This window comes from Armigeres subalbatus, chromosome 3, assembly GCF_024139115.2.
Source record: "Armigeres subalbatus isolate Guangzhou_Male chromosome 3, GZ_Asu_2, whole genome shotgun sequence".
NCBI classification, from domain to species: domain Eukaryota; kingdom Metazoa; phylum Arthropoda; class Insecta; order Diptera; family Culicidae; genus Armigeres; species Armigeres subalbatus.
In genome coordinates, this window is record NC_085141.1 from 223,144,003 (window position 1) to 223,168,305 (window position 24,303).

Sequence of the window (24,303 nt, forward strand, 5' to 3'; positions counted from 1 at the left end):
GACAAGTAGTAGTCAATGTATGAAGAAATTATTTGAGCAATCTGCAGTTTGCAAGTAGTTCGAATTTCGTAACGTCAATTACTCGTGCAATGTAAACTAAATTGAGCTGTCATTTGTGGAAAAATATTCCTTATCGCGAGGATATTTTGCGCCTAATAGAGCATTGTTTTTTAATCTTTGGCAATGAATCGCCTACTTTGAGCGGCACACTAGGAGTTAATTTTCGGAAATCAGTATGACGAAAGGCATCTAAAGTTTAATATCTCGAAAATAATCATCCTAATCAAAAAAAATATTTGGTAGGCGTAGTAGCAGACACCTTCCTACATAACTGGTACCAAATAGATTTTCGTGAAAAGTTCCTGCTGTTATAAAAATCTGCCTTAGATGTCTTTCGCCATACAAACTTCAGGTGGTTAACTCATGCTGGCTATTTTTACATATACGTTAGCGCCTGGATACGACAGTGGCGGGTAGGAAACCAACCACTGTATGCAGGACCGGATTTAGCCGGGAGGGGGCCCCGGGGCCGACAGCTTGTGGGGGCTCCAAAATGTACAAAAAAGGTTGGTTTTGGTACATAAGATTTGTGGGGCCCGGGGCCACGGCCCCCCGCCCCATTAAATCCGGCCCTGACTGTATGTGATTCATTGGGGTTTGACAGTTGGCAAGCAGATCATATGAAAGCGACCGTACACTGCTCAAAGCACGTCCAGAAGCTTCGACAACAGGCAACGTTATCGGACACGAGCGGAAATCGAGATGGATGTAATGCATCAAGAACTGACAATTGTGTCAAAGCCGGGTGACACCGTCTTGAAATGGCGAGTGAGCTAATACCACAGCTGCCTTCCGTCCCCTGAAACCGTGACAGGCTTTAGGACATTCCATCCCAATCTAGCCATCTGGATCATCTAACCAGATGGAATTAGGGCCAGTTGATTCCTTTCTGGTTTACACCGATCCAGCTCTGAACATCGAGGTGTCAACCCTCGCAAAACCTCACTGTATCCGCAAAGATAACCATGGGTTCAAAAAGGCGACTATTCCAGCTACGTTTAAGGCATACCTGAGGAGGACCCAACAATAATGCTGTCCAATGAGCTGCTCGAAGTAGCTCGAAGCTATTCCCATCCCTCTCATGTCCATTTGTTGACGAAAAAGAACGAGCAGGACGGAAACAACTTTGAGCTACTTCGAGCTGCTCATTGGACAGCACTAATCATTAATAATTCACAAAGAGAGGGTTGGAGAGATATCTACCCAACGCATCGGGTGCGAGAGAGATGGAGTTGAAGGAGATGAGTGGCCAAATAATCGTCGAGGAGAGCGCTAATGGTGCGCCAATTGCAAGGGCGAAAGGCGTAAGACAGTCAGTCAACGGAGTTGGGAACCTAACCCAACCCAGAGAAGCCAGCGGTCGGACGATGGCAAACGATGGCCAGGAAATCGAAGAAGGAGAAAGCTGCAAACACGCTCCCAGCGGAAGCCAGGGCTTATAAAAAACAGAGAGAGAGCACTTCGCCGACGTGCTCAAGGCGACGCCCAGTGCCTTGAAGCTTGCGGATCTCGGTAAATAAGTTCGCAGCATAAGGCAATCTAGAGCGGGCGAGATGAACCTTGTGCTAAGAAAGGGCTCACGGGCGGTCGGCACCTCATATGGAACGCTAGCACAGGAAGTCGTAGGTGAGGGTATAGAAGTGAGGAATCTTCACGATGAGGTGATCATCCAATGTAAAAAGGATTTAAAAAGGGAAACAAGCGAGATATATCGAACTACCGTGGTGTGATTTCTCTGAGTGCAGGATCCAAAGTTTTCAAAATTTCGGTGAGCACCGAGTTATATCGATCAGCAAAGCTGTATATCTCACCAGACTAACATGGATTCTTTCCTGGCAGATGAATAGCAACAAATTAGGTGCAATTTACTTCCCTGTGCTTGAAATCTATGAACCTTGGAATTATGTGATATTGGGAACTGTGTCCGAACCTTTAAGCAACAACTCCGGCGTACCACAAGGCAGCAATCTAGGGCCCCTGCTTTTCTCCTTGGTTTTCAACGACGTATGTTTTGTCATGCCCCAAAATTGCAAAATTGTATATGCCGATGATTTCAAAATCTATTGGCTCGTCTAAGACGACTGTCGGTTGCTGCAAATGTTCATCGACAATTTTGTTGATTGGTGTAGACGTAATTTATCATCAGTGTGAAGAAGTGCACCATCATATCGTTTACCAGGAGAAAATCTCCCAACATTTGAAACGAACCATTAGCCAGGAGCTGATCCGTGAAGGACCTTGGCGTTATGCTAGATTCGGCATTCAACTTTCGTGAACATTAGAGCCACGGCATCAGTAAATCCAATCGGAATTTAGGGTTCATCTTCCGGATTTCTTCGGAGTTCCATACTGAGAGATTTTCTTTGGATTCAAATTCTGGAACTAGAACTAGCGGACGGATCCAGATCTGCGGCGATTTGTACGACGGGAAGATTGCCGATCCATGACAAGGTGAACACAAGAGCAGAGGGTGCAGTTATAGCGAAAATAAATGGAGTGTGGCTCATAATCCAGTAGTCACTTCAATGCGTAGGCGACAAAGTGGGTAAGTCGCTTTACTAACCGGAAAGAACAAACGTTGCTGGAGGCCTTGGCCAAGCTTGATGTCATGCGGGACAACGACGGCTCCCAAAGTTCCCTCCAGCAAAGCGGCATGGAATCGATAAGAGGCGTAACATTCTGCAGTCCAAGGTTGGCCAGTGATCTGCAGTAGAGGATTGGCGATGGTTACATCTACAGTGACCGCTGCGGAAGATAGGATAATAAACAGGAACGCAAGCGTCAGCTACCAACGTCGCAACTGTTGTCAGCTTGCGGTGAGCGCGTAGCCGCAGAGCATGAAGTCACTGCTGATTGCAGGGGTGCTTTCGCTGTCGGGGAACTTCTAATCGAAGAAGGATAGATCCGCCGTCGGGGACTATTCGAGTTGTTCACGATCGCGATCGAGGCGGGCGCTGAATGGCTCAAGGACGTTGAGAATCGGTTACCGGAGTAGCTTCGGGTCGTCTGGTCTCCATTGAACCGGAAGCTATATCCGTCCGGAATCTTTGGACCGCACCGTCGGGGACTATCTGAGAAAAGTGCGAGAACATTGAAAGCTGGTGTGGTGCTGAATGGCACCAGAAAAAGATTTAAAAGGCTTAAGGCTGTGGTGTGCTTACTGGCATATGCATAAAAGGGCACGAACTATGAAGTCAAAGTGTTCAGAAGTTAATCAGAACATTGAAGAGCGGGACCGCAAAGAGTGTCGTTTTTGGAGGATTACGTTAAGTAGTGCCTATCTCCCAAAAGTAATGCTGAATGGCATTCCCGGAGGGAATGAAGGGGTTGGAGGCCAAGATGGGTTTAATGGGTATAGACAGTCACGGCTGGAGTAAAGCATTTCTTTATTGTAGAAAAAGAACCTCGTTCCTTACACCGAAGCACAATGAGGGCTTGTTTGGTAGCACATCTATTACAAGGACGATTTGATTGTCCTTCCTTCTGGGACGAATCAACCACCATGCAAAACCGCAAGCCCGCAGGAATATTTCGATCCTTAGGGTACCCGAGCAGCGCAAGTCAGACAAAAATGATTGCAGTAACTTGATTGTTACTAAATCTGGTCATATATGAGTTGCAGTAGCCTATGTGGATTGTGTGTGCTGCTAGGGTACAAAACGAATTATTATGTGTTCGATGCTATCGACGGTCTGCAAAGACTATTAATATGCATCTTTTTTTGATTCTAACTTTTCCCGTCAACTTCTTTGTTGATGGTTTAGTTCGTTTTTACCTTTCTCGTATAGTTATATACCGATCGACTCAGCTCGACAAATTGAAGTGATGTCTGTGTGTGTGCGTTTTTTTTTCTTCCTATGCAATGGAGAGGAATCTGCTCAACAGACATCCTGGGTTGTCCAGGAAGTGCTGGGTTAGGGACCACCTCCAACAGCAAACGAGGGAGGCAGGACTACATCCCCGACCCGCCAATCCGTTTACAATTACAATTACAACAATTACAATTGCAAAAAATGGGGGCAGCAGGGACTTTGTCCAAGGGCTTGACGACCCCTCCCCATGGCCTCTGCTAGTTAGACCGGGACCATCGTCCCTAACCCCTAATCCCGAGGCGTCAAGCGACCCGTGCCGAGGGGATGCATGGCCAGGGGGGTGAAATAATAAGCTAGGCCTTTAACGGAGCCTGTGGGGTACCTGGGCACCCTCCACAGCAATTGTCCTTTACCGCGTCATGCTGGGCTCTGGCGGGGTGGACCTCTTTTCCAGAGCAACTCGTGGGACCAAAATGGAAAACCAAGTCAATTCTTCAATTAGTTGTAGTAGTGTAGGCGGCAACCCCTTCGCAAGAGGTGGGTTGTTAAGGTCTCCGCCTAGGAGGCCAGAGGCAATAGTCGGCAGCTCAGTGCGCAGCGCCAGCGTGGGTCACTTAACCTTCCTCTCGGCTAAAAAAACGCCGGTAGAGGTTATTGACGGCCCATGGCTTGTGGAGGCGATGAACCGCAAACGCGATGGGCTTTCGGTCTTCGAGGTGGCGACGGAACAGCTGGACGCCATCATCGACTTTGCGTCATCGAAGCATAATATCAGCAAGGACCTCAAGAAGAGCTTGCTGAAACTTCGAAAGTCGATGTTGGACGCCAAGCTGGAAACGGCGGTCGGGACGGCCAAGTGCGAACCCGTGAAATCTGTGGAGTCGAGGTCTACCCAGACTGAGGCCCAAGAATTCGCGGATTTGGGCAAGGTCGAATCGACCGAGGGCGTGCCAGCGAAGACAGTGGTGCCAAAGTCTACCCAGACTGAGGCTCAAGTATTCGCGGGCACGTCGGGGGTGACTGCTCCAACGGAGCAGACACAAAAACGAGGGAGACAGTCTCCAGGGGATGAGCTCCCTGGGGGCCGCCCCAAAACGCGGAGGGTTACTACCCCGAACAAGGGTAGTTGGGCTGGGAAGCTGAACCCCGCCAGGTACCTCCAAAACCGGGGGAGGAAGGACCTGGAAAGGTCCGTCCACCCAGGAAAGACGGTGGTAAGGGGTTACGGCAGGCTGAGAGCTCTCAGCCGCCCCAGACCAGGGAAATAGAGGGGGATGATGCCTCCTGGACCCTGGTCAAGAACAAGAGGAAACCGAAGACGTCAAGGGCCGAAAAGAAGGCCCAGGCGAATGAGGGTAGCAAGAAGTCTAGGGTAGGCGCCAATCGCTCCAGGGGCGATGCCCTAGTCATCAAAACGGACGAGGCTAAGTACTCGGACGTCTTGAAGGCGATGAGGAGTGACGTCAAGCTCGGTGAACTCGGCGCCGATGTACGTCGAATAAGACGTACCCGGATGGGCGAGATGATCCTCGAGCTAAAGCGGGGCGTCTCGCAAAAGGGCGCCGCCTTCAAGAAGTTGGCGGAGGAAGTCCCAGGCGAGACGGTCAAGGTGAGGGCACTCACGACGGAGGTGAATCTAAGGGTTAAAGACCTGGACGAGATCACCGAAGTCGAAGAGCTCGTCACGGCACTGCGGCGACAGTGTGAAGTGGAGGCGTCCACCGCATCCGTTCGGCTACGGAAAGGTCCAGCAGGGACACAGGTAGCATTGGTTCGGCTACCTCCAAGGTAGTCAAGTTAGGGAGCGTCAAGGTGGGGTGGTCGGTATGCCCTGTGGGCATATACGAGCAACCCGAAGTTTGCTTCAAGTGCCTGGAACCGGGACACAAACAATGGGACTGCAAAGGCCCTGACAGAAGCCAGCTCGGATTGGAGGGACATAAGGCACAATGCTGCACGAACCCTCCCAACTGTTTGATCTGTTCCTGCAAAGCTGTTCATGTTCCAGCAAAACCCCCATGGGGGGTTCGAAGTGCCCGGCGTTTAAGCGTGCTGCAAAATCACAGTGCAGGTAACGCAGCTAAACCTGAACCACTGTGATGCAGCCCAGCAACTGCTGTGTCAGACAGTTGCTGAATGGGGGAAGGATAACGCCATCATAGCAGATCCTTACCGGGTACCCGCCAGGAACGGTAATTGGGTCACCGATGGGTCTAAAATGGCGGCGATATGGACAACGGGGAAATACCCAGTCCAAGAGTTGGTGTCTTCGACACACGAGGGCTTCGTCATTGCCAAAATGAACGGGGTCTTTTTCTGCAGCTGCTATGCGCCTCCTCGATGGTCGATCGAGCAGTTCGGACGAATGCTAGATTGTTTGACGGCTAACTTGATGGGGCGTAGGCTGGTGGTGATAGCGGGGGACTTCAACGCTTGGACCGTGGAATGGGGAAACCGATTCACGAATCAACGGGGGCAGATCCTGCTGGAATCACTGGCCATGTTGGATGTGGACTTGGCTAATGTCGGTACCAAAAGTACGTACAGCTGGAACGGTACCGAGTCGATTATCGACGTTACGTTCTGGAGCCCTGGCCAAACGAGTAGTTCGAACTGGAGGGTAGATGATGGCTACACTCACAGCGACCACCTGGCGGTTCGCTACAGTATCGACTATACGACCAGCATTCAGCGGACGGAAGAAGGGGCGAGGCCTAGTCCTTGTATGTGGAAGACATCACGACGAGGTGTTTAAGGAAGCGCTCCGCCGCGAGCACAATACTCTCGGTCTGAGCGGCGAGCAGCTGGTAACAGTACTCTCGCGTGCATGCGATGCCACGGAGGCGGATGCAGCGAGCATGCACAGAAGAGGAGCGTGTTGAACGACGGGTGGCGTTCGTGGCTGCTAGAGCCGCTCTGAAGACTAAGATTAGATCAAGCAAAAAAGCCTGCTTCGAGGGCCTGTGTCAAAGTGCCAACGCGAGTCCATGGGGTGACGCCTATAGGGTCGTAATGGCCAAGACACGTGGGGCGATGGCCCCTACAGAGCGGTCTCCAGAGATGCTGGAGAGAATCATCGCGGGGCTCTTCCCACGTCACGACCCAAGTCCCTGGCCTCCCTTTGTGGAGCTGCCACGGGCCAGGGTGGCCGACGAGGGAAGAGTAACGGTGGCGGAACTTGCGGGGATTGCACAGTCCCTTAGTGTAGGTAAGGCGCCAGAACCGGATGGTATTCCGAACCTGGCCATCAAAACGGTAATTGCTGAGGCTCCCGAGATGTTCAGATCTGTCATGCAGAGATGCCTGGACGAGGGAGTCTTCCCTGAAGCATGTAAAAGGCAGAGCTTGGTCCTATTGCCAAAGGCGGGAAAACCACCGGGGGATCCGTCGGTATATAGACCAATATAAGGTGCTCGAGAAGATCATCCTCAACAGGTTGTTGATACGCACGGAGGGTGCGGATGGTTTATCGAGTAATCAGTTTGGCTTCCGAAAGGGTAAGTTGACCGTAGACGCTATCTTGTCGGTTGCCAAATCCGCGGAGATAACTATCCAGCATAAGATGAGACGAATTCGCTATTGTGCAGTAGTGACTCTCGACGTGAGGAATTCTTTCAATAGTGCCAGTTTGGCTGCTATTGCAGATGCGCTCCTGCGCCTTGGAATTCCCGAGTACCTGTACAAGATTCTCGGAAGCTACTTCCAGAATTGACTACTGGTATACGACACGGAGGCGGGTCGGAAGTGCGTTGACATAACTTCAGGGGTTCCGCAAGGTTCCATACTGGGTCCGGTGTTATGGAACGTCATGTACGACGGTGTCTTGAGGTTGAAGTTCCCGGTGGGCGTGGTAATCGTCGGCTTCGCTGACGATATTACGCTGGAGGTCTACGGCGAATCGATCGAAGAGGTGGAGTTGACTGCAGCCCACTCGATCGCAATTGTGGAGGAGTGGATGAGTTCCAGGAAGTTAGAACTGGCTCACCACAAGACTGAGGTGGTTGTTGTTAACAACCGAAAGTCGGAGCAACAAGCGGTGATAAGGGCAGGCAACTGCACGGTCACCTCTGAACGCTCCATCAAACTCTTGGGGGTAATGATCGACGATAAGCTCACCTTTGGTAGCCACGTCAATTACGCCTGCAAGCGTGCCTACACAGCTATAGTGGCATTGTCCCGGATGATGTCCAATAGCTCTGCGGTTTATGCCAGCAAGCGCAAGCTTCTGGCAGGCGTTGCTCTGTCCATACTGAGGTATGGGGGCCAGCTTGGGCACGGCCCTGCATATTAACTGCTACACTACGACCCTGCGTATTAACTGCTGGAGCGATTGGCGCCTACCCTGGACTTCTTGTTACCCTCATTCGCCTGGGCCTTCTGTTTGGCTCTTGACGTCTTCGGTTTCCTCTTGTTCTTGACCAGAGTCCAGGAGGTGCCATCCCCCTCTATTTCCCTGGTCTGAGCGGCTGAGAGCTCTCAGCCTGCCGTAACCCCTTACCACCGTATTTTCTTGGTGGACGGACCTTTCCAGGTCCTTCCTCCTCCGGTTTTGGAGGTACCTGGCCGGGGTTCAGCTTCCTAGCCCCACTACCCTTGTTGGGAGCCTTAACCCTCCACGTTTTGGAGCGGCCCCCAGGGAGCCCATTCCCTGGAGACTGTCTCAACCGTTTTTGAGTCTGCTCCGTTGGAGCAGTCACTCCCGTGCCCGTGCCCGCGAATACTTGAGGCTCAGTCTGGGGAGACTTTGGCACCACCGTCTTCGCTGGCACGCCCTCGGTCGATTCGGCTTTCGAAGTTTCAACAAGCTCCCCTTGAGGTCCTTACTGATATTATGCTTGGATGACGCAAAGTACAAAACCCTTAGCTGGCGGTCGATTGTCATCGGAAGACCCGTGGAAGTGTGAGATAGGAACTTCTGAGGACCAGAGCTGTGTAGGTCGCTCCTTCCCAGATGTCAACTTACCATTTGGCAGCCCGTGTGTGTATGTGTATGTGTGTGCGCAAACTAATCTCATTCATTTTGTAGGCACTTATCCTTAACCGATTTGCTTGCATGTTGCATTCGACGCGGAATCCTGTCCCATTGTTTCGTATTGAAAATTGGCCCAATCGGACTATGGACTTCGGAGTTATAGACAAAATATATATTTTTTACAACAAAAAAAATCTCACTCACTTTTTAGGACTTACTCTTAGCCGAATTGCTCGCAACAAGTTTCATTCGAAGCAGAATCTTATCCCATTGTTTCCTATTGAAAATTGGACAGATCGGACTTTGGGTTTTGAAGTTATGGCCAAAATTCATTTTTTACATAAGAAACACGTAGAAAATTCTCACTCATTTTTCAGGCACTTATCCTTAACCTGCTTGCAACATGTTGCATTCGACGCGGAATCCTGTCCCATTGTTTCGTATTGAAAATTGGTCAAATCGGACTATGGGATTCAGAATTATGGCTAAAATACATTTTTTACAAGAAAAATTCTCACTCATTTTTTAGGCACTCATTTTTTTAGGCACTTATCCTTAACCTGCTTGCAACATGTTGCATTCGACGCGGAATCCTGTCCTATTGTTTCGTATTGAAAATTGGTCAAATCGGACTATGGGATTCAGAATTATGGCTAAAATACATTTTTTACAAGAAAAATTCTCACTCATTTTTTAGGCTCTTACTCTTAGCCGATTTGCCGTTACCAAGTTTCATTCGACGCAGAATCTTGTCCCATTGTTTCCTATTGAAAATTGGACAACATCACTGCTAGGTGGATTAATCAGGGTTTTTCAGAAATAGTTAGTAATGATTCATGACCAGTGTTCCTTCAAGCCTTCAACATTCTTCGCTAATAGTCCGGCTACTGTAAAGTTGGAAGGAACTGCCGTCCAACAATTTGATTCAGTTGACGTTAATGGCTAAGAATAAAAAGCGTTCAGCAAGTTCGTTGAGCTTAGTCTGCATAGCAGGGCACTTTTTTGGACTAAGAGTGCAACGTCATCAGTCAATTTGAAATCGTTTAGGTGCTTCGTGGCTGTTGGCTGCCATAACAGCCCACGGCTTGGTTCAGGGTTAATTGTCGATTACGATTAGGAACAGTAGCGGAGATAGAATACATCTAGGGCTCACACCAGTTACGATCTGGATAGGATCGGACAAGACCCCGCTGTGCAGCACTCTTTACGAAAAGGAATAGAGATACTCATTAGCCAGAGATAAAAGGCAATTAATTTTAATTGCCTACACTTTTGAATAGCAGAATCTTTCCGAAATAATATCATTATGAATTTCTAACAAAATCTTCTCCTAGACTACCTGAATGATATCAAAACAGATATCAGAAACAAAATCCCAGATTGATTTCTGAAAGAATTCCATATATCAGGTATTGGCAGATAATTGCAATATTATCATATACGAGAATACTGAGCGAAGCTAAATTTGATCTTCCTGAGACGATAACAGTAACTCCGAGGAACTCCAGCCCCGATTCGAATAAAGCAGAATGAACACTCACAATAATGAAATACTCAGAAAAATATTTACATGTGCGTAAAGATTATTATTTTATGAACGTGTGATGTTGCTTTCTGGTTTTGCTTTTATATGAATATTTGGGTCATGGCGGGCCGCATGCGTAAACTTCAACGCAATTCTCCACGAGCCGCACAAGCGGGCTTACAATATGCACGATTTAGGGTAAAGAAATATTTTTTTAAAAAATGATCATAAGGTGAAACCAATCAAACTAATTTCCAAAGCAGGGTGGTTCGTATGCGAGTATTTGAATAAATGACGGGTCTCTTGAAGTCGAAAATTGTGGCATATGTCGAGATAAATTCCAAGTAGATATTGCATATCAGTGAATAAGAAGGTCTTCCATTGTTAACCTATGTAATATCGATATTTGTGATTGTTACATACAATATTAGCTGAGTTTACTTACCAACAATAACGAATTTCTGCAATTAACGAATGATGCCAATCAGTGTCAGCTTGATGGGAAATTTATTCACCAACCGGGGGGGAATCAATATTCGAATGCTTTCAAACACGAAGGAAATATCTCCTTTGTTGGTTGGATGCACTTTATTCAATTTTCAAAGCAAGCAAAAACAGGTTTCTCGTCACTCTCTCCAATTCAGCGCAACAAATTCGTCGTCAACTTCGCAACTCAGTAACCAGCTACCAGTTATCAAATCTTCCAAGTTTGAGCAGACGGCTCACGGCACTTTTTCAACTCCTCAAACCAGAAACCAGATTTTATTTGCTTCTCTTCGTCACACCTCTCCGCTTTCTGTTTCATTAAAAATTCAATAATATGAAGAGCTATAAGTTGTTCACATTCACTGCGGTAGGATTTTCTTCTTCGCGTACGATGTTTCGAATCAAACGAGGCACCCAGTGGGAAGATAATTGTGGGAGGGAAATTTCACTTTGAGTGTTTTACTAATTTTCACACAATCTGCACGTTCGAAGTCTTGGAAGCGTTTAATCGGCATCGGTTGGAGGAATTTCCCTCGATGCTCTTCACCTTTTGGGCTGTAAAAAGTGTCATCAATTTCCTACAAGACAGGTGATGATCTCATCGGTGCTTTTACCTCTATCACAGTACGTTCAGCACTTGCTCGAAAGTGTAGACAATGGTTCCTTTTTATGGTATCGTAACGGCTTATGCATAAATTTTCACCCAATTGGTCATGCCTTCGATTTCGCGCACTAATCACTTTGCCTTTTTTATGACAAGGTTCGTCACTTTGCTTCACTGGAATCTTTTGTACGTACCTACATGTACCGTTGCGTTGCACTTGATTGGATATAACTCCTCACTGCACCGAATGTACTGTGATTACTGTAAATTATGCATTCGTTGGTCCTTGTCACACTGACTCCACCATTTAATCCATAAGGCCAAGCTGAAGAATTCCAAAATCACCAAAAAATACACTGATTAGTCCCAGAACCTTTTTGCAATAGAACACAGTCTAATCTCGACGACTGGAAGGCGACCGCGAAACAACCGTAACGAATTAGTCTGCGTCCGACGAGCGTTCCCAACGAACTGATGGTTGCGCAAAGCCGTGGAGCAGCGAAAACCAACGGAAAGCCTCAACGCTGGCTACAGTGGACGCAATCGAAGAGCAAGGAACCACGACCAGACGCGCAGAGGTGGGCACAACGAAATAAATCGGATTTTAATCGAACCGGTGTTCATCAGATGATATGCTACGAAGTAGTGAAATTTACTCGATTTCAAAGTTGTCCTATTTTAATTACAGAAGAACTTCACTTACCGAAGAATTCAAGTCAGTCTTCAAGACGATTGCTTCGGTCACTGTGAGCCAACAGCGCAGATCAGATTCGCTGGTCGCGTGTACGATGCAGTGCAAGATGAATTCGGTGTTGCGGAGAGCGTTACCTTGGAAAACATGGTGCTCACTCTGTTGGATCTGTCTCGAGAGAGCGCGCGCGCTTTAGCTCGAGAAGCCAACTTTCATATCGCGGAGTCGAACGGCAGTTTGTATGCCCGTCTTACGCTGACTCTGCTTTGCGTTTTGAGTAGGCTTAGCGGATTTTTTCTTCCAGTTTTTTTTGCCTTCTAGGAGACTGGTTCGTAGCCAGTGTTAAGGAGTGTGGATGGAAAATGGTACGAAAGTGTTGATTCATGTTCGCATCAGATTGAAGCCTACGCGTGGCTTGATTATTGTTGATTGAAGCATGAAAGTTGATAATATGGCAAATCTTATACTGTTTTTCCTAATTGAAAATAAATAAGATCGTTAAATGTATTCAATATGTCAATAAGTCAGAATATTATGTGAATGTATTTTGAATCGTTTGAGGTAATACACTCAACCCTCTTTTTAGGTCACTTATTGGGGGGACGTAATCCGAATGTGACGTAAAAAGAATTCGTGCTAAAATTTCTAGTATTTCACTTAATTTATTGATCGCTGGATACTTTTAAATACATTCACTTGCGTCTTACATGAGGTATTGTAAGATCTCTCCAAATCCAGGCATCTGAGATGTTATAAGATCTCCAAATTGTCCTGGAGTTTGAATCAAATTATCTACCAAATCAACCAAGGCTTCCACGATGTCCCCAGTCTTTCACTTCCATCTCAAGTCCAGGTATATGAGATGTTGAAAGATCTTCAAATTGTCCTGGAGTTTAAATCAAATGGTCTATCGAATCAACCAAAGCTTTCATGATGTCCCAAGCCGTGGTATCAAATTAATTCTGTCCTCCGAAGATTTTTATTTCATTTGCGTCTCAAAACAAGACATATGAGATGTTGTAAGATCTCCAAATTGTCCTGAAGTTTGAATCAAATGATCTACCGAATCAACCAAGGCTTTCATTCCCAGCCTCGGTGTCAATCCAATATAGTCCTCCGATTATTTTGCTTCCACTTGCGTCTTCAATTCTTGCATGTATGAAGTTGTAAGATCTCCAAATTGTCCTGGAGTTTGAATCAAATGGTCTACCGAATCCACTGAGGCTTCCACGATGTCCCCAGCCGCGTTGTCAGCCCAATTTTGTCTTCTGAGTATTGGTCTTTTCACTAACGTCTCAAATACAGGCATATGAGATGTTTTTTTTTTTTTCTTCCTAAACAATGGAGGGGGAATCTGCTCAACAGACATCCTGGGTTGACCAGGAAGTGCTGGGTTAGGGGCCACCTCCAATGAGGGAGGCAGGGCTGCATCCCCGACCAGCTAAACCGTTTCCATTGCCGCCAAGCCCATCGTCCCTTCGGTACAACCAGAAAGTAATGCTTCAAAGGGGGCCAGTGCATGACGCACCCTCGAGGTTAGCTGCGTGTCCTTGCAGCATCGAACATCGTGACTCGCTTTTTTAGAAGAACACCATGGTATCGTGCCAGCGCATTGCCGGCTTTCCAGGTGGCCTTACCACGCCCTATGTCCTCGGAAGGTGGGCAGGGTCGACTTCGCGCCTGCTTCCCTCTGCACGACTGGTATCAAGAATGATGATGCCGCGTGCACCCCAAATTGACCTTTCTGCGATAGGGCCTATTCGCCAGCACACAGAGGGACTTGCCGACGCGAGGCCTACGCCTGCCCCAGCCTTGACGAGGACCCCTTTCCGTCCTCGGGCTCGGAACCCGCCCGGTTGACCGACGCCGCCTAAGCGACGATACCATGTTGTTCTTCGCGCGGCCACTTGTTCGATAAAAGGATCGAGTTCGACCATAGAGCATGACCACCGGTATGACCCATGAAGCCGACTCCGATCCCTTGGACCACCTCTTATTTGCGCCTGAACTAGCCATCCTTGAGTCCACGCGCCACCTTCTGTGTAGCTCCGAGACGATTTGGGCGATAGCCTATAAAACGGCGTTCCAGCCAACTTCGTCTTTACACATCCTCCGAACTAGGTTGTCCGGGGTAGTGTCCAGACCACATGTGGCAAGCATGTGGTCACGCATTGCGCGAAAACGTGAGCACACGAACAACACGTGTTCCACCGTTTCCTCTAAACCTGCGCACACCAAACACTCGGGCGAAGCCGAGCAAGCCAGCTGCTTTACCTGCACTTTGATTTTGCAGCACGCTTAAACGCCGGGCACATCGAGCCCCCCATGGGGTGCTTGCTGTTCACAGCTTTACTGGAACAAATCAAACAATTGGGAGGGTTCGTGCAGCATTGTGCCTTATGTCCCTCCAATCCGCAGCGTCGGCAGAGATTGCTTCTGTCAGGGCCTTTGCAGTCCCATTGCTTGTGCCCCGGTTCCAGGCACTTGAAGCAAACTTCGGGTTGCTCGTATATGCGCACAGGGCATACCGACCATCCCACCTTGACGCTCCCTAACTTGACTACCTTGGAGGCGTCCGCTGCAGATAGCCGAACCAATGCTACCTGCGTCCCTGCCGGACCTTTCCGTAGCCGAACGGCTGCGGTGGGCGTCTCCACTTCACACTGTCGCCGCAGTGCCGTGACCAGCTCTTCGACTTCAGTGATCTCGTCCAGGTCTTTAACCCTTAGATTCACCTCCGTCGTGAGTGCCCTCACCTTGACCGTCTCGCCTAGGACCTCCTCCGCCAACTTCTTGTAGGCGGCGCCCTTTTGCGAGACGCCCCGCTTCAGCTTGAGTATCATCTCGCCCATCCGGGTACGTCTTATTCGACGTACGTCGGCGCCGAGTTCACCGAGCTTGACGTCACTCCTCATCGCCTTCAAAACATCCGAGTACTTAGCCTCGTCCGCCGTGATGACTAGGGCATCGCCCCTGGAGCGATTGGCGCCTACCCTAGACTTCTTGCTACCCTCATTCGCCTGGGCCTTCTTTTCGGCCCTTGATGTCTTCGGTTTCCTCTTGTTCTTGACCAGGGTCCAGGAGGCGTCATTCCCCTCTATTTCCCTGGTCTGGTGCGGCTGAGAACTTTCAGCCTGCCGTAACCCCTTACCACCGTCTTGCCTGAGTGGACGGACCTTTCCAGGTCCTTCCTCCCCTGGTTTTGGAGGTACCTGACCGGGGTTCAGCTTCCCAGCCCCACTACCCTTGTTCGGGGTAGTAACCCTCCGCGTTTTGGAGCGGCCCCAGGGAGCTCATCCCCTGGAGACTGTCTCCCCGTTTTGTGTCTGCTCCGTTGGAGTAGTCACCCCCGACGTACCCGCAAATACTTGAGCCTCAGTCTGGGTAGACTTTGGCACCACCGTCTTAGCTGGTACGCCTTCGGTCGACTCGACCTTGCCCGAGTCCGCGAATCCTTGGGCCTCAGTCTGGGTAGACCTCGACTCCACCGATTTCACGGGTTTACACTTGGCCGTCCCGACCGCCCTCTCCAGCTTGGCGTCCAGCATCGACTTTCGAAGTTTCTGCAAGCTCCTCTTGAGGTCCTTGCTGATATTATGCTTCGATGACGCAAAGTCGATGATGGCGTCCAGCTGTTCCGTCGCCACCTCGAAGGCCGAAAGCCCATCGCGTTTGCGGTTCATCGCCTTCACAAGCCATGGGCCGTCAATAACCCCTTCCGGCGTTTTTATAGCCGAGAGGAAGGTTGAGTGACCCACACTGGCGCTGCGCACTGAGCTGCCGACTATTGCCTCTGGCCTCCTAGGCGGAGACCTGAACAACCCACCTCTTGCGAAGGGGTTGTCGCCTACACTACTACCACTAATTGAAGAATTGACTTGGTTTTCCATTTTGGTCCCACGAGTTGCTCGGGAAAAAAGGTCCACCACGCCAGAGCCCAGCATGACGCGGTAAGGAACAATTACTGTGGAGGGTGCCCAGGTACCCCACAGGCTCCGTTAAAGGCCTAGCTTATTATTTCACCCACCTGGCCATGCATCCCCTCGGCACGGGTCGCTTGACGCCTTGGGATTAGGGGTTAGGGACGATGGTCCCGGTCTAACTCGCAGTGGCCATGGGGAGGGGTCGTCAAGCCCTTGGACAAAGTCCCTGCTGCCCCCGCATATGAGATGTAGTAAGATCTACAAATTGTCCTACACACTCAGTTTTTATTTCTGCAGCAAAATCCGCACAGCCGTGTGCCCAGCAAAATAAAAACTGATATCCCGTCAAAAATGAGGTTGGTTAGCAGAGTTTTGGCAAACTATTTGCTGATTTTCAGCAATTTTGACATATTTTTTTTCAAATATTTGGTTTATTAGGCTCAGTCGTGTATGACACTTTGCGGAGCCGTTATCTCCTTTTTGTATTGATACAAAAAAAAACATTTTTCACTTAAAGCTAAATAAAAAAACTAATCATGGTAAACTTCTATCTGCTCCAGCGAAATATTAAGTGCTGTTGCTATTCTCGCCCTGTCGTCTTCAATGATAAGTTTTCGTTCGGTTTTATCTGCAATCCACTCATATGTTGGTACACTGAACCGCCGCTTCCCGATAGGTGATCCTGACGAGAGCACAGTGGGACTGTCATCAATCTGACCCTCGCTTCTAGGTAGCATGTTTGCGTTCTGCTTTGCAACGGAATCCATTGGTTGCTGTTGCTTTGCGTTAAATTTTTTCGCTTTCGGTTTGATTTTCGTGTTTCGGTCACCGTTATTGGTGGTATCATCACCATTCCCGACGGCAGCCGTGGCTTCTTTTTTTCTTCTTCTATCATCTCGATCGCTTGCTTCTGTAGAATTGCATTTACACGTAAACGTTCTTTCTTCGTCGGACAAACCTTTTTAAGTGGGTGTCTGCCTTACACATAAAGCACTTTACCTTCATGCCATCGTAGTGAATCCTCCCTTTTCGATGGTGAAAATAAAGCACTTCTGGAATCGCATTTTCTATATCCATGTATACTCCACGTAAACCAGTAAACATGTCCAGCTGGAATTCGGCTGGGAATCGTTCACGCACATTTCGCTTTACCTTACCATATTTAGACAATACCGTTGATAATTCCAGATCCGATATTTCTGGCGGCAAATCATACACGCGCACATATCGAGAGTTTCTTCCCGCTATAGACATTCGTACCATTGCATGTTTGCCATTCGTGTAATTGAATGGAAGCACTTCGCTATTGTTTTCCAGTGAAAACATCATAGCCTCCTGGGACTTGAAACGTAAAAATACGGACTTCTCGTCCGAAATTTTGTACATCTCTCATCATTCCAGTTCGAGACAGCAACACGTACGGACGTGTTTTTTGCTCGCGCATTTTTTCGAAGTGTTTTTTTTTCTCGTTCTTTCGCTGTTTACGTTTTCGCTTGTCGCGTTGGCGTTATTTTCTCCCGGACCCGTCATGGGAGACTCGGTGGCCGATTCGGTCGCTGGAAAAGTGCCTAAGCGCACTGCTCTTGGAGGCGCGGGTAACCCCTCCAAGCAGCTTTTGCAAAGCAACGTGTTCTCGCCGTTGCCGCTTGATGACGCCGGCAAACCGACGAAAAGAAGGAAGAAACCACAAGCGCAGCAACCGCAGGTGCAACCGGAGCGGAAGCAGAAGTGCCCGCCCGTGTTTGTGAAGGGCGATCCGCCGGATTTACGCCCAAAATTCGCCAGCTGATCGCTAAGGGGCTGAAATGTACTTTTCGGCTCTGCAGCGAGGGCGTGAAAGTGATGCCGGCCAACAGGGACCATCATCAATCCGTCGTGGAGTTCCTCGAGGTCCACAAGTATGAGTACTACACTCATGACCACCCCGGCACGAAGCCGCTCAAGGCTTTGCTGCGAGGACTTCACGACATGAAGGAGGAAGAGCTCCAAGCAGAGCTTGAAAGTTGCGGACTGAAGCCAGTAGCCGTCCACAAGATCGCTCGTCATGACAAGGCGAGGAAATATCGCGACCAGCTTTACCTGATCCATCTGGAGCACGGCTCCACTACCTGGAAGGACCTGAAGCTGGTTGGCGTTATAAATTACACCGTCGTTGACTGGGAGCGATATCGGCCAGTGCACCGCGATGTCACGCAATGCACCAACTGCTTCAATTTCGGGCACGGCACCAGAAACTGCCGCATGAAGCCGCGCTGCAACAAGTGTGGCGAACCCCATCCGACTGACGAGTGCGACAAAATGGAGGTGGCCGATCCCAAGTGCGCCAACTGTGGCGACAAACATCGGGCCACCACAAAGGGCTGCCCAAAGCGAGCCGAGTTCCTGGAAATCCGGAAGAAGGCTTCCACCAGGACCATTCCGAAGAAAAACCGTGTTCCTGTAATCAACGAGGTGAACTTTCCAGCTATCCCGGCTCCCCGTCGTGTGATTCCAATACTCCCACCGCTACAGCCGCACAAGCGACTGGCTTTGGGTGGGCCTGGTCAACTGGAACGCTTGCTCGCTAAAGAGCAAAACAATCGAGCTGAAGGATTTCCTTGAGGAGAAGGAAATAGACGTGGCGTTCATCACCGAAACGCACCTAAAACCGGAGGTGAACATCAACATCCCGGACTTCCGCATCGTGCGACTCGACCGGCCGACCAGGGGAGGTGGTGTGGCCATCGCTCTTCGCTACAACATCAACTGTCGTCTGCTTCCAAGCTTCCAGCTCAGTGTCATCGAGGCCATCGGTGTCGAAATCACCACTTCGGTCGGCACAATCGCGCTCATCGCGGCGTACTGTCCAACGCAAGCCAAAGCCGGCGATGGATCATCGGCTTCCCTTCGGAGGGACATCGTCAAGCTGACGCGGAGGCAAGGCCAGTATATCATTGCCGGCGACTTGAATGCCAAACATCAAGCCTGGGGCAACAGTCGCGGCAATCGAAACGGCACCATCTGGAGCAACGACATGGAGGAAGGCCACTACACGATCCTGAGCCCGGATTCCCCCACTCGGCTGAGTCGGTCCGGTGCCCACGCAACGCTCGACCTCTACGTAACAAACCTGAGTGACCACGTCTCGCAGCCGGTTGTATACCAGGAGCTCAGTTCGGATCACTATCCGGTGGTGGCGGAACTGGGCTCCTCGGTCAATCGGCACCAGCAGTTACGGCGGAACTACCACCGAGTGAACTGGCAGCGTTTCCAGCAGTGCGTCGATAACACCGTCGACTACGAGGTGCGTCCGGAGACGCCGGAAAGTATCGACCGCCAGCTGTGCGCTATCGAGGAGGCGATCACGGCGGCCCGAGAGCAACACGTACCGACGGCTCGGCAGGTAAGCAACTCCTTAAACATCGATACACTCACCAAAGATTTGATTCGATTGCGGAATGTCACTCGCAGGCAGTTTCAGCGTACTGGACTGCCTGAGCTTAAGGCACGCTGCAATCGAATCACAAAAAATATCAAGGCCAGAATGGTGGACCTCAAAAATAACGACTTCTCGAATAAGATCCGCACTCTCCCAGATTATGCTAAGCCGTTCTGGAAAATGACCAAAATTCTAAAATCCAAGCCTCGGCCCATTCCACCTTTGATCCCACTAGACAATAATGGCTCTAAGGATCGCTTGATAACTCCTGCAGAGAAGGTCGCTGAAATAGGTCGTCACTTCGTCAGCTCACACAATCTTGGGCAGAACATCGTCAGTCCACACGAAGCAGCCGTCAACGAGCATGCTAACAACATCCATTTGATTCCCAACGACTTCTCGGAGGAGTTGGAGATCTCAGCTGGCGAATTGACGGCCTATATCAAATCGTCGAAGAACATGAAGGCCCCAGGCTTCGACAGCATCCTGAATCTCGAGCTCAAACACATGAGTGCTCCGTTCTTTGAGCACCTCTCGCTGATCTTTAATCAGTGTCTCCGGCTCAGCTACTTCCCATCGTCCTGGAAGTCAGCGAAAGTCATCCCCATCCGGAAGCCTGGGAAGGATCCTTCCTCCCCAAAAGTTATCGATCCATCAGCCTACTCACAGGGTTATCCAAGCTATTCGAAAAGCTATTCACCATCGGTTACTTGAGTCTGCCGAAAATCTCAACATCTTACTCGAGGAACAGTTTGGTTTCCGACGCGGTCGGTCAACTGTACACCAACTGACTCGAGTTACGAACGTCGTCAGACGGAACAAGTTTGTCTCAAAACATCCGCCATGGCCTTACTCGATGTCGAGAAGGCATTTGACAACGTATGGCATGATGGCCTGGTGTACAAACTACAACGCTACAATCTTCCCAGCTACCTGGTGAAAATCATCAACAATTACCTGTCGGCAAGGACATTCCGGGTCTCAATCAGCGGAGCGAGTTCCAATGCACAACATCGTCGCAGGCGTCCCCAGGGTAGTATCCTCGGGCCCCTGCTTTTCAATTTGTTCTCCTCCGACATCCTAGAACCTCCAGAAGGCGGCATTCTGTCTCTGTTCGCAGATGACACCTCCATCATCTACAACGGTAGAGTGATCAGAGCGCTAGTGGCAAAACTCCAACAAGCCCTGGATGCCCTGACAGAATATCTCACCAGCTGGAAGATTTGTATCAACGCGGCGAAGACCCAGGTCATCATTTTCCCCACTCCAAATCCCTAAACTTGTTCCGCCTGGGGACTGTAAAATCATCCTCAATGGCACGACTGTGGAATGGGCCAATGAGGCCGACTACCTTGGCTTGACCCTCGACAGCAAGCTTATTTTCAGGCAGCAGGTTGACAAAACGGTGACAAAGTGTAACGTCTTGTTGAAACTGCTGTACCCTTTGATCAACCGCCGGTCGTCATTGTCCCTGAAAAATAAGCTTGCTGTCTACAAGCAAATCATCCTCCCTGTGATCGAATATGGCATGCCGGTCTGGGAGAGCTGCGCTAAAACCCACCACCTCAAACTTCAACGGGTCCAAAACAAATTCCTGAGGATGATCCTCAACACCCCTCCCAGGACAAGAACATCCGAGGTCCACCGTCTGGCCGGAATAAAAACCTTACATGAACGCTTTGGTGAGTGTAAAGAAAAGTTTAGGGTCCGTTGCTTGCATTCGGATCAGGCTCCAATTAGGGCGCTAGTTCCAATCTAGGTTATCAAATTTTTATTGTAAATATTAGTGTACATAGTAGTTAGGTTATCAAATTTCTGAAATAATCAATTCCTCGTAAAGGATGATATGGTAAATCAAGCTAGATAATCTTTTGAAATTTTATTGAAAATAACCTTAAAACCCAGATTAATCCACCTAGTGGTGATGGCGCCTTTCTCGCGCAAAAAGGTAATAAATGTAGCTTTTACGTTTACACCTCGATGATGTACAAGAAACGCAAAATAGTTACACCGTCTAATGTTATGATAGAAAATTTACACTAGTAGACAATAGATGGCGCTGCCAAAAGTTTCTCGAATTTCCTATGTTCGAATTTTGACTTTCGGACAATTTCATAGTACTATGAAACTGAACGAAGAGCATACTTACGCCTAAATGCGTGCAACACGAGCATCTTTATATTACGATGATACTCTTAATGGGAGCAAGCCACGGATAAACTTTAAAAATATTCATAGATGCAAGGCATTTTTCATAACACATTATTGTTCTATGTGACTATGTCTCATCACTATTTTAATATTATCTATTTTTTGCAATTTGCAATTATTATGAAATTCAATAGTGATCAACAGCGTTTTAGTCTCTGTCGGATGCAACTTGTTGCAAGAAAATCGGTTAAGAGTTTCTATGTGAAAATTTGGCTAATGTTTTTTATGGCATTTTGTGCACACACACGCACACACATACACACACACACACGCACACACGGACAGACAGACATTTGTTCAGCTCATCGAGCTGAGTCGAATGGTATATAACACTATGGGTCTCCGGGACCTCTATCAAATGTTCGAATTTGGAGTGAAATGATAGCCTTTCGGTACAACTTAGTTGTACGAGAAAGGCAAAAAGAGACTAAAGTTGAAGGGCCTTGTGGCCAACCACTTGAATTGTTTTTTTAAAATACTGTACTATTCAAAAATTGAAAAATAAACGAATTTAAGTCAAGTCGAAATTTTGTACGCCGCATCCATCATCAAATGGTCTCCTTTAAGTCAGGGAACAGGAATGCCAACGTACTTTCCACCGTTGTTTCACTATACATTTCGACCGTGAATACCGTTGACGATCGAATAAGGCACAAGCGAAAACAAACTAACGAGTGAACAAACGCGTCTATTCACCTTGAGATGAGATCGTCCACTGAATTTTGACAGATATCTCAGTGAAAACCATGTTTGCTGGGGCTCGGCTGTGCGAGACTCGGTAAAAGTTGAACAAATTGCTGAGATCCCGGAAAAAAATAAGGTTGTGGAGTTTGAATCAAATGGTCTTATGAATCAACCAAGGCTTCCATGATGTCCTAAGCCGCGGTATCATCAAAATCATGCCCTCCGAGTGTTTTTCTTTCACTAGCGTCTCAAGTCCAGGTATATGAGATGTTTTAAAGTCTCTGAATTGTCTTGGAGTTTGAATCAAATGGTCTACCGAATCAACCAAGGCTTCCACGATGTTCCCAGCCGTGGTGCCAACCTAATTTTGACTTCTAAGTATTAGTCTTTCACTTACATCGCAAATATAGGCACATGAGATGTTGTAAGACCTCCAAATTGTCCTAAAGTTTGAATCAAATGATCCATCGAATCAACCAAAGCCTTCATGATGTCCCAAGCCGTGGTATCAACTCAATTATGTATTCCGAGGATTTATCTTTCACTTGCGTCTCAAAACAATCCATATGATGTGTTTTAAGATCTCCAAATTGTCCTGGAGTTTGAATCAAATGGTCTACAAAATCAACCAAGGATTTCATTATGTCTTCAGTCGCGGTATCAACTCAATTATATTCCCCGAGTAGTCTTTCTTCTTCTTCTTCGTCTTCTTATTGGCATTACATCCCCACACTGGGACAGAGCCGCCTCGCAGCTTAGTTGTTCATTAAGCATTTCCACAGTTATTAACTGCGAGGTTTCTAAGCCAAGTTACCATTTTTGCATTCGTATATCATGAGGCTAACACGATGATACTTTTATGCCCAGGGAAGTCGAGACAATTTCCAATCCGAAAATTGCCTAGACCGGCACCGGGAATCGAACCCAGCCACCCTCAGCATGGTCTTGCTTTGTAGCCGCGCGTCTTACCGCACGGCTAAGGAGGGCTTCTCCCCGAGTAGTCCACGGTCTTTCAATTGTCTCAAATCAAGGCATATGAGGTGTTGTTTGGGTAGCTTGCCAATTGCATCTCATATTCGGGCATGTAAGATGTTGTAAGACCTCGCAATTGTTCTAAAGATTGAATCAAATTGTCTACCGAATCAACCAAGGCTTCCAATATGTCCTCAGCCACGATATCAAAGCCATTATGTCCACTAAGTGTATTTAGATTACCTACAAAATGAACAACGACTTGCATGATGTCCTTAGCAACGGTATCGCCCCAATTGTGTTCTCCTAGTATTTATAGTTTACCTGCGATCCTCCAAATTGCCTTAGAGTAGGAACCAAATAGTCTACCAAATCAGCCTCGCCTGGAACTATGTCCCCAATGAAGGTGTGTTCCCAAAGGTTCTATGGATCAAAAAGAGCATGAATCATTTTTGAAAAAAAGATAACAACCCTTTGGTTATGCGTGTAGATATTGAAGCCTACACTCCAGAGAATTCTTCGATGACCTGGAATGGAATAATTGTTGAATGCGTATCTAATATGGATCTATGGATCAAAAGGGGATGAACCATTTAAAAATAATAATCCTGTAGACCTTAAGACCAGTACTCGATGACTTTCTTTTATTACCTGGAATGGAATAATAGTTGAAGAGGTATCCAATATAGACCTATGGATCAAAATGGGTATGAGCAAGTTTTTTTATTTAAGAGATAACAGTCTTTCGGTTACGCGTGTTGACCGTAAAGTTTATATTTCAGGGATGAATGATATTCATGGATGATCTGCAATGAAACAATAGTTGAAGTCGTATTCTTTTTGGTTCTATGGATGAATAAGGGCATGGCCCAATGCATATGCGACCGGATTTAGTCACAATCAAATTGCTACAACCATTTTTGTCTGACTTGTGCTGCTCGGGTT

General features: G+C 48.1%; 1 protein-coding gene across 1 annotated transcript in view; it reads right to left on the reverse strand.

Annotated features, from left to right (window-relative positions):
• LOC134220219 (calpain-C) overlaps window positions 1-11,940 on the reverse strand; it is a 99,154-nt gene extending 87,214 nt beyond the window's left edge. Inside the window, exon 1 of the mRNA XM_062699216.1 lies at window positions 10,815-11,940. The gene's annotated coding sequence lies outside the window, so the exon portion shown is untranslated. The remainder of the gene's footprint in view (window positions 1-10,814) is intronic.
• Between the last annotated feature and the right edge of the window lie 12,363 nt (window positions 11,941-24,303).